General features: G+C 39.6%; 1 protein-coding gene across 6 annotated transcripts in view; it reads left to right on the top strand.

The window, feature by feature from the left end:
• KDM4C (lysine demethylase 4C) overlaps positions 1-12,930 on the top strand; it is a 418,681-nt gene that overhangs the window by 131,772 nt on the left and 273,979 nt on the right. The gene's annotated exons all lie outside the window — the stretch shown is intronic.

Genomic DNA, 12,930 nt, shown 5'->3' with positions numbered 1-12,930 from the left:
AGTTAATGTGTACTTTGTATAGTATGAAGCTATAAAAGAAATGAAAGGATGCATATGGTTAACTATTGGGGCCTTTGGCCTGTGGAATGAATTTGAGGTGTGGACGGTCAGGGACCTTCATCTTTTATGTGCTCTACTTCTGTGGTTCTGGAGATTTTTTCCCTCCCTCTTTTTTAAACAAGACTGCTTTCCTATATTATTTTGTGCTATTTACAAAATATCCAATAAAATTATTTCCTATAGATTTCAGAGGTATCTTAATATGGAGAGCCATAATGTTTAAAGTAATGTCTAAATGTGTCTCATAGGTGCATAGTAGAGATATTCTGAAATCTGTGTGTTTCAGGATATTTAGCTTGTAACCAAAATTTCACTGTGAAGGAGGAGGTGATAAATATATGTGTCTCTGCATGCTCCTAGTAATTTTAAAATGTTTAAAACTTTATCCTATAGTTACTGATTGATCTCTAATTAAGATGATATTCCTCGTTGATTGAAAAATGTAAATAAACAACATTGACACACATTATTTAAACAGTTGCTGAAAGAATTAAAGTGGAATTTGGTCAGAGACTATTTTCAGATAGTGTTCTGTATTTGTTGTTGTGAAAAAGCCTGAAATTGCATAGACTTTTTCTCAGACATACACCTTGTGTGTATTTGTCATTCCCATATAATCCAAAGGGAAGTCGCTCAGTCGTGTCTGATTCTTCGCGACCCCATGGACTGCAGCCTACCAGGCTCTTCTGTCCGTGGGATTTTCCAGGCAAGAGTACTGGAGTGGGGTGCCATCGCCTTCTCCGGTATAATCCAAACTCACTAGTATATTCTGTAAATTGTATCTTGGACAATGGTGCTTAAAAATAATAACGTATTGCCTTTTGTTCTCAAAGAGGTGTGGACAGTGTGTGTCATTCACCAGCAGAGGGCAGTGTCTTGCCACTTTTTTCTGGAAGTCCTTTGAAATGAATGGATTTCCCTTGTATTTCACCCAATTTGACATTTAGAGACAAAGAAGATATTTACTGCTTATGAATTTGTAATGGATATATTTTATATGGAAGATAAGATGATTAAAGCAATATAACTTTATATTGTTGTTAAGTTGCTAATTCATGTCCAGCTCTTTGCAACTTCATGGACTGCAGGCTTCCCTGCCCTTCACCATCTCCTGGAGCTTTCTCAAACTCATGTCCACAGAGTCTGTGATACCATCCAACCATCTCATCCTCTGTTGTCCCCTTCTCCTCCTGCCTTAAGTCTTTTCCAGCCTCAGGGTCTTTTCCAATAAGTTGGCTTTTTGCAGGAAAGAATATTTATAATCTTATTTATATACCTTCTAGATTAGTTGGTCCTTAAAAGAAAGGCTCATTTTATGTGTAGGAAGCATTTAGCTTAAAATGTCATCAAATTGAAGTGGCTTTCTTTTGTGAAATGAGGTTATAATTCCTCCACATCTATTGTGAGCTGTTCATGGATTTGGTCCCTATGTGTAGTTGGCTGCTGTGCAAAGGGATAGTGCCTGCCCACCCCTCCACCCGGCCCAAACACTCAGTACAAACATATATATTATTTGGAGGAAACGTATGTGGTAATTTGTGGGGGAAAATGGGGGGGAAGTTACATCAGAATATATTTTTATGTTTTAAAGTAAATTACGGAAATTTACATTACATTTTAACATCATGCTCTTTGATGGCATTTTGTTGTTGTTGCTGTTGTTTGTTTGATTTTTTGGGGCGCTCTGGGGGGCATGCAGAATTTTATCTCCTTAAGCAGGGATCACACCCATATTCCCTGCAATAGAAGCATGAAGTCCTAATCACTGGACTGCCAGGAAATTCCCTGGTGCTATTGTGATTTTCTTTATTAGGTTTCCAAAGCAGTCAATTATTACATGTGCAATTAAAAAAATTAAATTTTGTTTTTAAAAAGAGCTGTCTCATTGTATTTTATATATAAAAATAGACTTTAAAATATTCAACTTATTTAAAAACTAAATATTGGTGAAGTACTTTTAAAAGTGGAGGTGTAAAGACAAGAATGGTAGCTTAAGAAAATACCCAGAATGAAGAAACTGGTAAAACAGTGGTTACATCACTTGCTAGATTTGAGGCTTTGGGTAAATTACTTGTTTTCAGTTTGAAACAGAAATATAAATATAAAAAATCCCTGAGTGCATTTAACTGTATCTAATATTTCTAGAGATAACCGTGAGCTGGTAGTTAGTGATTTTGACGTATTGCCTACCCTGGTAAAGGAAGCAAACAAGTACATTAGGAACTGATGAAACTAATAGTGTTAAACAGTGGAAATTCATCCCCTCCTTTCTCAGAGTGTATTTCACTTCCTACATGTGCTAGATAAATCAGGCTTGTTTAATAATGTTAGCAGTTTTATACAAATGTTTATATTTCATACAAAAGGGAGGGATTTGACTAATCTCTGGGACCTCTAAAATAATTGATTTTATCTGGAGTCTTCTTTTTGTTTTTTTGGTTGTGGAACTTTTTTGGAGATATTTGAAAGGCGTATTTGTGAACCTGTATTTATGGATGTAGCTGGCTGCCTCTGTTCCCACAGTGGATCCTAGGTGCCAAGGGATGGAGGTGGCCAGACACTCTCCACTGAGAGAAGTGCGGAGCCCAGCCATCTCTTGGGTCTTAGTAATGAGACTCTTCTTCAGGTTCTCACCCTTGCTTACGTCTGGAATTCTGGGTTAGGTTCCTAGTTTAAATGTCTGTGTGTGAGTAAGTTAGGAACCTATTTCTGAAACTTGTTGCCAGTCATTCCGTCTCTAAGGTTTCTCCCTGGAAGTTGGGTCAGAGAGGTAGATGGAAGGTGACTTTTGAAAACAGGCTTTTTCAAGGTGCAGGCAGAGCCAAGGAGGGGCCTGCAAGGGGCTCTCCTGTGACCTTCCTGCCCTGTTCCTCCTCCACCGCACTCCAGCTCTTCCATTCTTGCCATCCTGTACTGCTTTACAGCCGCTTTCTGGGAATGGTACTGCTCCCTCATTGTCTGATGCACCCTCACTGCAAGTCTCAGCGATGCTATCACTTCTTGCAGGTAGAACTCCTGACCTTGGGAGCAGGATAATAGGGCTTCTGTCTGTCTATAGAGTTGTTCTGCAGGTTACATGAGAAAGTGTGTGCACCGAGCTTGTGTTCCTGGCAGTTCTTACTTACAGGAGCCCTCACAGTCCTGCAGAAGGAACTCAGCCAAGCACAGTGGATCAAAAGATAGGTGCTTTAACACATGTTAAATAAAGTAAGTCTAAGGTACAGAAATTGATCAGTGCAAAGAAATAGAAACTAGGAAAACAATAGAACGGGAAAGACTATAGAGATCTCTTAAAAAAAATTAGAGATACCAAGGGAACATTTCATGCAAAGATGGGTACAGTAAAGGACAGAAATGGTTTGGAGCTAACAGAAGCAGAAGATATTAAGAAAAGGTGGTAAAAATACACAGAAGAACTATGCAAAAAAGATCTTCACCATCCAGATAACTGTGATCGTGTGATCACTCACCTAGAACCAGACATCCTGGAGTGCAAAGTCAAGTAGTCCTTATGAAGTATCACTGCAAACAAAACTAATGGAGGTGATGAAATTCCAGCTGAACTATTTCAAAGCCTAGAAGATGACACTGTGAAAGTGCTGAAGTCAATATGCCAGCACATTTGGAAAACTCCACAGTGACCACAGGACTGGAAAAAGTCACTTTTCATTCTAATCCCAAAGAAAGGCAATACCAAAGAATGTTCAAACTGCCACACAGTTATACTCATCTCACACACTAGTAAAGTAATGCTCAAAATTCTGTAAGCCTGGCTTCAACAGTACGTGAACCGAGAACATCCAGCTGTTCAAGCTGGATTTAGAAAAGGCAGAGAGGAACCAGAGATCAAATTGCCGACATCTGTTGGATCATCGAAAAAGCAAGAGAATTCCAGAAGAACATCTACTTCTGCTTTACTGACTATGCTAAAGCCTTTGACTGTGTGGATCACAACAAACTGGAAAATTCTGAAAGAGATGGGAATCCCAGAGCACCTTATCTGCCTCCTGAGAAATCTGTATGCAGATCAAGAAACAACAGAACTGGTCATGGAACAAATTGGTTCCAATTGGTTCCAAATTGGGAAGGGAGTACATCAAGGCTGTATATTGTCACCTTGCTTATTTAACTTCTATGCAGAGTACATCATGTGAAATGCCGGGCTGGATGAAGCACAAGCTGGAATCAAGATTGCCAGGAGAATTATCAATAACCTCAGATATGCAGATGACACCACCCTTGTGGCAGAAAGCGAAGAGGAACTAAAGAGCCTCTTGATGAAAGTGAAGGAGGAGAGTGAAAAAGTTGGCTTACTCAACGTTCAAAAAAGGAAGATCATGGTATCTGGTCCCATCACTTCATGGCAAATAGATAGAAACAGGGGAAACAGTGGAAACAGTGAGAGACTTTATTTTCTTGGGCTCCAAAATCACTGAAGATGGTGACTGCAGCCATGAAATTAAAAGATGCTTGCTCCTTGGAAGAAAAGCTGTGACAACCTATTAAAAAGCAGATATATTACTTTACTGACAAAGGTCTGTCTAGTCAAAGCTATGGTTTTTCCAGTAGTCGTGTATGGATGTGAGAGTTGGTCCATAAAGAAAGCTGAGCACTGAAGAATTGATGCTTTTGAACTGTGGTGTTGGAGAAGACTCTTGAGAGTCCCTTGGACTGCAAGGAAATCCAACCAGTCAATCCTAAGGGAAATCAACTATGAATATTTATTGGAAGGACTGATGCTGAAGCTGAAGTTCTAATACTTTGGCCACCTGAGTTGAAGAACTGACTCATTTGAAAAGACCCTGATGCTGGGAAAGATTGAGGGCAGGGTGAGAAGGGAACAACAGAGGATGAGATGGTTGGATGACATCACCGACTCGATGGACATGAATTTGAGCAAGCTCTGGAAATTGGTGATGGACAGGGAAGCCTGGCGTGCTGCAGTCCATGGGGTTGCAAAGTGTTGGACACAACTAAGTGACTGAATTGGACTGAACTGAAGATATAGACAACTTATTTACAAAATTGTTCACTTTTCTGTCTGAAGGGCAATATGCCTGGGCTTAACATTTTCAGTAGTGTGTGGTGAGATTCACAGCTTCAAGTGTTAACTGATTTTTATGTTGTTGTATTCTGAAGACATTTCTTTTTGTTTGATACATATAAATGTTTTCTTTTTCAGATTCTTTCCCATTATAGATTATTAAAAGATATTGAATATAGTTCCCTGTTCTATACAGTAGCTCCCAGGTTTTTATCTTTTTAGTGTATAGTTGTCCACTCCAGTACTCTTGCCTGGAAAATCCCATGGATGGAGGAGCCTGGTAGGCTGCAGTCCATGGGGTCGCTAGGAGTCGGACACGACTGAGCGACTTCACTTTCACTTTCCACTTTCACTTTGGAGAAGGAAATGGCAACCCACTCCAGTTCTTGCCTGGAGAATCCCAGGATGGGGGAGCCTGGTGGGCTGCTGTCTATGGGGTCGCACAGAGTCGGACACGACTGAGTCGGAAGTGACTCAGCAGCAGCAGCAGCAGTGTATAGTTGTGTGTATCTGTTAATTCCAAACTCCTAATTTATTCCGTGCTGCTCCCCCACCCCCCAGGCACCCGCCCCTAGCATCCCCTTACTTTCTGTGTCTGTGAATCTGCTTGTAAAGAAGTGCATTTGTATCATGTTTCAAGATTTGACATATGATTGATAGCACATGATATTGGTCTTTCTCTGACTGACTTCCCTAGACATTTCTGTTTAGATTAAGAGGTATTTCTTTCTCCAGTTACTGGATTCCAACCGGAACAGCAGGTACTAGTGTCTTCTGAACCTCCAGTTACTCCCAGAGAAGTGTGTGCTTCCTGTGAATTTCAACAGGATGTTTTCCCTTTCTTTTCGTACTTACTTTGCTGTTGAGAAAAGAAGGAAGAGAATACACTTTCTCACCAACATTTCTACTGTTGATGTTTCAAGAATTGTGGTATTCTATTCTTGGAGTTATTTTCATATGGTAACTTTTCCATATTACTGCAAACCAGTGGGTGTTTACCGTATGTTGAGAAAGTTAAAACTACACAGCAAACAGAAACACTGCTTCTGTCCTTCCTCTTAAAAGAAATGGGACATGAAGTTTGAAATGCTTGAGATACAGCTTTACTTCAGTAACTGACAGTTTTGATTCTGTCAGTTATTTGTTTTCAGATAAACAAAAACACCAGCTCTCATACCGGGGAAAGTAAATGTTCAGATTTTCTTTTTCTAGGTAATATAATTTGATTGTATTCTTTTAAAATTAGCTGCCCAGGGATAGGGATTGAAAAATAAAATTCCTGTACAAAAATGTTTCTCCAGTATTAAAATTTAAATGCAGGCAAATGCGTTTAAAACGTAAACAAAATAGGTTGAGGTGTTCTTGAAGCATATGGTGAAGCAGACACATTTGTTGTAACGCACCATTTATGGAACCTAATACACTGTTGTAGGCTCAGGTTTGTAAAATGGATTTTTATGGAGTATATCTTTCTTTAGTCCCCGCCTTGTGCCAGCTGAGGAGGAATCCTCGTCACATTCTGAGTGCTTCCCCAGTGGGACTGGGGAGAGGCAGGGAGAGGAATGTGACTAGCCACCTCCTCTTGGAAGTATGGGGCCCTGGGCTTCACCTTCCCTCCTGCCCTGGGGGTGGGCTTGGCCAAGGCCCCTCTGGAGTGCTCTCAGCTCTGCAGGATGCCCAGACAGCCTGTCTGCCTGCCTTCTTTGCTTCTCTTTCTTTATTCTCTTCTCTTCTTATCAGCAAAGCTGCTGCTGCTGCTAAGTCGCTTCAGTCGTCTCCGACTCTGTGCGACCCCATAGACAGCAGCCCACCAGGCTCCCCCGTCCCTGGGATTCTCCAGGCAAGAACACTGGAGTGGGTTGCCATTTCCTTCTCCAGTGCATGAAAGTGAAAAGTGAAAGTGAAGTCGCTCAGTTGTGTCCGACCCTTAACGACCCCATGGACTACAGCCTTCCAGGCTCCTCCATCCATGGGATTTTCCAGGCAAGAGTACTGGAGTGGGGTGCCATTGCCTAGCACTTGGGAAAAGTTGAACAGGCTTTACTTTATTATGAGAATACATATAAGCAGAATTGAAACCTCTCAGATAAAAGTTCATACAGTTACTAAAAACAAACAGCTGTATTTGATATCTCTTGAGGCCAGCTGATGTCAGAGTTTCTGATACTTTGTGCAATTTTAACTGAAACATACTACTTTTAATAGAGAAGAAAAAGATCTCCTGATAGGTGTCTTGTGTGCAGGTAGTAAATTAAGGATTAAGACTCTAAAACTCTTTTAGGAGCAGTCATACTTTCTGCTTTCCTTTCCATTTGAGTTTCATTCCATTGTCCTGGTTTGCGGTTCAGAGCCCAGTTCTGATCTTTGTTGACACAACTTCTTATTTTTCCATTCAAACTAGGATTGTTATTCCCTGGCCACTTGTGGAAATACCATTTTGGTGTGCTACCTACTTTTGGTAAAATGAGTGTGTATAATGAAGAATGCAAAAGTATAGGGCCAATTTATGATATTCCTTGACATTAAAAAAAATTTCTTCCTGTGACTTTTTGATTTTGCTACTTATTTTTCTGTTTTAAGGATTGTGTTAGACATCTTACAGGAATGGGCTACAAATATGAAATTCTGGAGTTAATTTAACTTTGTTTTCAGAATGAATATTCTAAAAGCATCTAGAATGATAATTTTTTTTTTATGAGGTGCTTTTTAGCTTGGGAAAGTTTCTTCACTGCTTTTAAGATATATCATCTTATTAATTTGCTAGAAGGCATCATACTTTATTTTTTTTTTCATGGTTGAAATTTGCAGGAAGCACATTATCTGTACCTGCTGTTTAGATATGTAAAATGGTTGTTTCATCTACCTACCAGTATTTGTCTTAGTGTCTTCACATTTCCTTGAGGAGGTTAAGGGGTTGCATGGTAAAAAAAGATAGAAAACAAAAGAAATTGACCTTTCTCTGAAGCGGTCATGTTCAGTGCATACTTTTCTAGCTACCACTATGATGAGAAATTGGAGATGCCTGACATTTTGATGTTGGAGGTTAAATTCCCTTTCAATTCAAAAGAGACAAAAATGATTGTTACAGTCCAGTCATTAAGAAGTCATTGTCCTTCTTGTACTTGGCACTTTTTATGCTGTTCCATTGCCAAGATTTGATTGTTTTTAACCCCTTAGAAAGAGAATAAGAGTTTGAGGGGAATATCCATTTGTCTGTCTCAAGAATAAAGAGACATCTTGGTTTGGTTTTCCTTTCTTTGAATGGTCCAGCAATTTACACGTCTTCGACTTGGGCCTTGTAGCTTTAATCTTGGTGAGTATACATTTCATCTAAGGTATAGTTTTAGAAAAACAAGGAAAGGGCCATGTAAATGCTTTCAGTTTTCATTGTATTTAGTCCCTTGATAGAATTAACATCAGCTTGTGGTAGTGGAAGGACCTATGCTGGGTGTGAAAAGCTAAGACCGTTTTCTTTGACACTTTAATATGTAAGAGGCTAGTCTGTTATCACTGATAAATACTGTAGCAAAGGTACAAGATAATACAGGAGTATAGGATGGAGAGAGATTAATTCCAACTTGGCAGGGATCAGAAACTTTTTTTTTTGAGAAGTCTGATATTTGAGCTAGTGAAGGTTAGATGGGATTTTGGTGGTTTGAAAGTATGTGTCTGAAAGGGGATCAGCAGTATGAGAGAAGTCTTGGAGGCAGGATGTGGAAGGAAGTTTTTGACAATTGTCTCTGTGTGCTTTGAGAGTATGTTTAAAATGGTGTGTGGAACCAGGCTACGGAACACCTTGAATATTAGGCAGAGGCATTTGGACCTTTTAATTCTGTGTGATGGGCAGCCAGTGAACATTTTAGAAAAGAGTTTCAATATAAACTTTTTATAAGGCACAGAAGTGGAAATACAATAGATATGTTTGCAGTTTAAATTTTGATCGCCCTTTAATATTTTCATTTTGGGCAAGCGACTTTCAAAGCAGCAGAACTGCGCTTGTGTGGATGGCCAAGTGACTGTAGGATCACAGTGGAAATAACCTAGTTCCACTTTTTTTCTCTGAATTTTAAGAAAGATATAAATGGAGAGGGGTTCATAGTCCATCCCTTAAAGATTATTCATCAGGCTTTTTAATTTAAGTGCAATAGTGAAAAGGATTAAATCATTTACACAAGTATGAATTATTTTCAATGGCAGGCTTAGGGCAGGAGTCCCCAACCCCTGGGCCATGGACCAGAAGAATGTCAGATCAGTGGTGGCATTAGATTCTCTTAGGAGCGTAAACCCTACTGTGAACTTTGCATGTGAGGGATCTAGGTTGTGGGCTCCTTATGAGATTCTAATGCCTGATGATCTGAGGTGGAATTGAGGTGGTGCTAGCATTGGGGATAGACTGCAAATATAGATTATCATTAGCAGAGAGGTCTTACTGTACAGAGACCATGATAAATCAATTGCTTGCAGACTCGTATCAAAACCCCATCAGTGAGTGGCAAGTGACAATTAACTGCATCGTGTGGCAGGCTCTGCAGTGGCAAATGAGTTGATACGCTTCAGTTGTACAGCTGCGTCTGGCGTTGGGCTTTAAGTCAGAATCTGACACTTACTTTAGTCTATGTGTAGCCCACTCAGTATTTTATTTACCTCAGTAATTTATTTATTTTATTACCTCTAGGCCTTATAACTTTAAATGTCATCTATATACTGCTGACTACTAATTAATAAGTTTATATCTTTAGCTTGGACTTCTCCTTGAACCTGCAAACTCCTTCCAGGTAATCCAGACTGATTATTTGGCACCTTCACTTGGATGTCTGATAAGTTTTGCAAACTTTAACAAGTCCAATAACTGCTCTTCCAGGTTTCTTCATCTCATTTAATAGCAGTTCTGTTACTCCAATTGCGCAGACCAAAAACTCTGAAGTTTTCATTGATAATCTCTCTTTAATTACACATTAGTTCTGTCCACAGTTCTCCACTTTCCAAATCTATCTGAAGTGACCACTTCTCACCACACTCACTATTGCTACTCTGGTTCAACCAGTGTCTCTGGTCTGAATTATCTTAATGCTTCCCAAAGTCTCCCTGCTTCTGTCTATTCTTTATTCAGAGGCCAGAGTGATGCTTTAAAAACTTTCATTCAGAGTGTACATTTCCCTGCTCAAAATCTCCCTTCTATGGCTTCCCATCTCACTCATTAAAATTGAACGTTCTTACTAGGTGTGCAAATGCTACACACTCACTCTGTAGCCAACACCCACCATCTCCAGACATAGAGCCTTCACCCCTCTGACTTCCTCTGCTGCTGCCATGCTCTGACCCACTTGGCTACAACATGTGCCCCCCACCCAATAACCCTGGATCCCACGATCCCTTTGCTGCATTCCCCCCACCCTGCCTCACCTCCTGTAGCTTGTTCTCTCACTGCCTTCAAGTAGTTTCTCTTGTGTCACCTTTTCACTGAGACTTTTCCTTAATTTAAATTGGAACCTTTCCCACAATCCCTGGGTCAGAAAGATCCCTTGCTGAAGGAAATGGCAACCCACTCCAGTATTCATGCCTGGGAAATCCCATGGACAGAGGAGCCTGATGGACTACAGTCCATGGGATTGCAAAAGAGTTGGTCATGACTTAGCAACTAAACAGTAGCAGCAACTACCACAATCCCTATAGTCCCTCCCCAGTGTAAGTTTACCCATAGTGCTTACCATTTGACATGTCCTTCAGCTTGTTTATTGTCTATCTTCCCCAAATTGCAAGTAAGCTCTATTAAAATAGGAATTTTTATGTATCTTTTTCCCACCTGTATCCCCAGTACCTAGCATCATAACTTGTACATAAGTATTACTTCATGAATGGCTATGGAATAAATGAGTACAGTGACAAAATGAAGAATATAAACTTTAATCTGGCACAGTTTAGCCCAAACTTAGCTGATGCTGGTAAGTTTTTGTGAATTTCTATCCAGTCTTCACTTTTTATTTTATAGCTATTAATAACACTGAACATTTTTCATTTCTGAGTGCCTTTTGCCAGTGTCCAGGTTCGTATTACTGTAGTTGTAATCATAAATAAAACGGCTCTTTTAACACTGTTCCCTACAAGTTCCACATTACATTTATCAAAGTACAGCTCCCACTCTCCATGAAAAAAAGAGGTGGAATTCCTGGAAATAGCTCCCATCTAAAACAAACAGCTTCCCCCACTTCCAGAGGAGTGAAATTAAAAACGATCACTGGATCATTTCATCGGCAGTAATCACTGAAGTTCAGCCTGAAGTCAGTGATGGGATGCTTGGCTCACCCTCCCTGGCTCTAATGTTTTAACTGTGCATTTGCTATAGAAATGAATGGCATGTTGGATTTATTTCCACAGTGATATTTTTATTTTAACTTGACAGTTTCATAAGGAGATTTCTCAATAAATTGCCTTATTTCTTGGTTTGTCATATGCTTTAGCTTCTCAGGTGTGAATTTTCTTCTTTCTAAATGTGTCTTTTTTAGGATATTTATTTGATAAAGCCTGTATGATTTAATATTTGTACTCTACTGGATTTGGCAAACCCCTCCCTTTCCACCTGTTGGCCCAGACTATAGTTACATACTAGCTCTTTATTGTCCTGGAGCATTTGAATTAGATAGATTCTTACACTGTTCAAAAAATTCTCCTTTAAAAAATGTTGCACTGATGTTGCACCTGACTCTCCTTTCTGATTAATGTGACTGAAAATTGGGCCACTAACATGGTTCATGTTTGTGGTTTTTATTGAAGCGTTTTTCCCTTTGTGATGCTGAATCATTTTATACTGACCTTATGTTTTGTTTTTTTTTTGTTTGTTTGTTTTTGTTTTCTTGAGTGGCTATCTTAAAAATGCAGTTGAAATCTTTAGAGTCCATAGTGACCACAGTTTAAGTTTAGTGTGAATGTACATTGCAAGTGAATTATATTCTTCTGTTAATTTGAATGAGTGAATGAATGAATGAACAATTGCTGTGACAGAAGGAAGGATGAAAATTTTAACCTTCCACTGAATCCAAGAAATGTCTTCTTGAATGTATGTGCTTAGGCCCATTGAGTGACAGAATATGGAATAGCCAAATGTAATAAGCAAGTTCTGAGTCTGTGGGGTTTGATATCTGGCCTACTTCTTTATAATTAAATGATCAAAGAAAAAGATGTCCATATAACCATAGCAAATGCTCTTATCTTTGTTGTTGTTTGTTTCAGATGTTTTCTGTGTCACTGACTACAGAACACAGAATTATGTTTTTAGGGGCAGGGTATCTATTTGTCTTTGGGCATATCAGTTTCTGTCTTCACCTATAGTTAAAGGAGCAGAGTCTCAGGAGATACTGGTGCTTCTGGGAGCTCTAGCCTTGCAGGTGGGGCATCTGACTCCTTTCTTTCCTCTGATATTTGGAAATTCCTTGGTAATTTGGGGGAACATCTCTCAGCCTGTCTCTCTCAGGTGCTTTAGGCAAGAAAATACTTACTTCTTAAAAACCTCAAGTATGGTAACCCAGAATCTTCTTTCACACAGCTGCTGGCATTCCCTCTCTCTTTTTTTCTTTTTCAGAAAATTCAAGCTGTGGTTTTATACTTAAACTCAGAATCAGAACATGTACGAAGGAGGAGATGGTTGAAGGTTGCAGGAGCTTTTGTTTGTTTTAACTCACTGAGATTGTGGGCTAGTTAACTATACTGTAACAGGATTCCTGCCTCCAGATCTGCTTTGCCCAGGTAGCTACCCTGCTGGCAAGTGTGGACCACAGCAGACTCAAATTCTAAGAGCCCTTTAGTTCCTAGTTGGAGGCAGGCAGTGGGAG

Source organism: Bos indicus, chromosome 8, assembly GCF_029378745.1.
Source record: "Bos indicus isolate NIAB-ARS_2022 breed Sahiwal x Tharparkar chromosome 8, NIAB-ARS_B.indTharparkar_mat_pri_1.0, whole genome shotgun sequence".
NCBI classification, from domain to species: Eukaryota; Metazoa; Chordata; class Mammalia; order Artiodactyla; family Bovidae; genus Bos; species Bos indicus.
This window is presented reverse-complemented; position numbering and strand designations above follow the sequence as displayed.